The sequence below is a fragment of the Mus pahari genome, unplaced genomic scaffold (genome assembly GCF_900095145.1).
Source record: "Mus pahari unplaced genomic scaffold, PAHARI_EIJ_v1.1 scaffold_10020_1, whole genome shotgun sequence".
Taxonomy (NCBI): Eukaryota; Metazoa; Chordata; class Mammalia; order Rodentia; family Muridae; genus Mus; species Mus pahari.
Genome location: NW_018391946.1, coordinates 37,389 through 40,345, shown reverse-complemented (window position 1 = coordinate 40,345; position 2,957 = coordinate 37,389). Strand labels below are relative to the sequence as shown.

Sequence of the window (2,957 nt, the reverse complement as noted above, 5' to 3'; positions counted from 1 at the left end):
ATAAAGAGCTACTATAAATTTTTATGTATTTATACATAAATTTGTTACTTAAAGAAATAACTCAATAGATTAGGCTGAAATACAGATATTCGCCAATACTATTAGGTTACACTAAAATTCCATTTCTTATTTTGGCAGTCTTGAGGACCAGGCTACAAGTTAATGAATGTTAGGTGGGTTTTCGCCCATTGAGCTACAACTATAATGCAAAACTCTCACATTTTTCTTGCTAAGGGTCATTAAGTAATGATCTAAAAACAAATGCACTGGGTGACTATTTAAAGAATAGTAATGAAATGAATTCAATCATTTTTTCTTTTCATTTGTTTTTCTCATTTGTACATTTGTTTGTTTGTTTGAAACAAGATATCATGAAGCCCACACTAAACTCAAATATAGTCTATGCTTGACAATGGCCTTNAACTCCTAACACACCTGCTTCAACATTTCAAGGGCTGAGCTTCCTGGTATGTACAACCTTGAGGAGATTTCACTCATTTTTCTTAACTGGGAGATATTTCTAAAAATAAGAATCATCTGTATATTCCAGTACACCCAAAATAATGTACTTGATATAATGATTTATGCTTACAGTGGTGTTTGATGAAGAAAGAGTCATCCTGGTTTATTTATATCAGTGGAAGAGAAACAGATGACTGGNTGGTTATGCAGCAGAGAATAGGGGCTGAACCTTGTTCCATTAATTTCTGAATATTCAGTGGTCAGNAAACTGCCTAGAAAACAATAAGGGTACAATAAATATTGAACAGATGATGAGCAAACTATTCTGTGTCCTGTATGGGCAAAAATTAAACTCCCCCAGCTATTTCTACAGTATTAAACAATTTCTGATGCTTTCACAGGTCACACACAGATGAAAACAGTCAGCAACTCCAGTACCATCACTGGTTTCATCCTCTTGGGTTTCCCCTACCCCAGGGAGGGGCAAATCCTCCTCTTTGTGCTCTTCTTCATTGTCTACCTACTCATTCTCATGGGCAACGCTTCCACATCTGTGCTGTGTACTGTGATCAGAGACTCCACACCCCCATGTACCACCTGCTGGCCAACTTCTCCTTCCTGGAGATCTGTTATGTCACCTCCACAGTCCCCAACATGTTGGCCAACTGCCTCTCTGAAAACAAGGTCATCTCTTTCTCTGGATGCTTCCTGCAGTTCTATTTCTTCTTCTCCTTTGGTCCTACAGAATGCTTTTTCCTGGCAATCATGGCATTTGATCGATACCTTGCCATCTGTAGACCGCTACATTATCCTTCTCTCATGACTGGGTGCCTCTGCAACACCCTTGTGATCAGTTGCTGGGTGCTTGGTTTCCTCTGGTTTCCTGTTCCCATCATCATCCTCTCCCAGATGCCCTTCTGTGAGTCCAGAATTATAGACCACTTCCTGTGTGACCCAGGCCCTCTTTTGGCCCTCACCTGTTCCAGAGCCCCATTGTTAGAGGTTTTCTTGACAATTATAACATCTCTGCTCCTGTTTATTCCTTTCCTCTTCATCATGGGATCTTATACATTGGTCCTGAGAGCTGTGTTTAGAGTTCCTTCAAGAGCTGGACAAAAAAAGGCTTTCTCCACTTGCGGGTCTCATCTCACAGTAGTTTTACTCTTTTATGGATCAGTGATGAAAATGTATCTGAGCCCAACATCTGAGCATGACTCTGGAATGCAGAAGCTTGTGACTCTATTTTATTCTGTGGGTACTCCACTGCTTAATCCTGTGATATACAGTCTGAGGAACAAAGATATGAAAAATGCCATGCAGAAGATGTTAAGAATATAAAAAGTTTACATTGAAACAAACAAATCATGTTTAAGTTTACATACATATATAGAGACATACATATATAGAGATATACATATATATATATATATATATATACATACATACATAAATACATACATACATATATAATTCAACGACAAGAATGATTATGTAGTGCCATTTATACCATCATGAGTAAAAGGAAATACTTTGTTTTAAGGAAAATATGTGAGTTATGAGAAGTAATATACTGCATGCTCTCATTTATGTATAGAAAGTTCTTTAAAATGAATAGGATAATGTCTACCAGAGACTAGGAAGTGTAAGGAGAAACTACACAGTTAGTGGTTGCAGCTGGTGCAGGTGGATAGTTACTCAATATCTGTGTTTGACAATATAATATGGTAATTATTAATAATAAATATAAATGTAAACTATTAATTCTGTTTCATACAAAAGAACTGAGATTTTGTGTGTTCTCAACATAAAATATGTTAAACATTTAAGTAATATTTATGACAATTACATTGATATCATATGAATTGCATCATACTTATATACTGAATGTCGCTTTGTACTTTATAAGTGTGTATGATACTATACCAATTACAAATAAAAATATAGAACTATGTACATTAGAATATGTCTGTAATCCCAGAATTTGAAAAATGGGTCTAGAGGATCAGAATTTCAAGAAAGCTTGGATACATAGCAATAGCATGTTTCATAAAACAAAATAGCCATCCAGTGGAAAAAGACAGCACTTTCAACAAATGGTGCTGGCACAACTGGCTGTTATCATGTAGAAGAATGAGAATTGATCCATTATTATCTTCCTGTACTAAGGAGTAGTACTCCATTGTGTAAATGTAGCACAATTAACCTTGATTTGTTCTCCTTCATTACTATGCCTCTCTGACCTTTCTTGCACTTCCTCACCCTGTGTGGCTGGTTCTCTTGTTTCGGACAGTCCCAATTTTTTTGCTTTCCTATTCCATATATTCTACTATTTTACACTTTCCTTAAGATTTCACCTTTGCTTTTCATCTAAATCCATGGATGGTTACATATAAGCACACACACACACACACACACACACACACACACACACACCATTTTTAAAAATCCATTGAGGTGGAAAGATATCTCAGCAGTTAAGAACACTGACTGCTCTT

The 2,957-nt window shown here is 36.4% G+C and overlaps 1 pseudogene; it reads left to right on the top strand.

The window, feature by feature from the left end:
• The first annotated feature begins 874 nt into the window (after nt 1-874).
• LOC110314764 lies at nt 875-1,800 on the top strand (annotated as a pseudogene).
• Nucleotides 1,801-2,957: the final 1,157 nt, after the last annotated feature.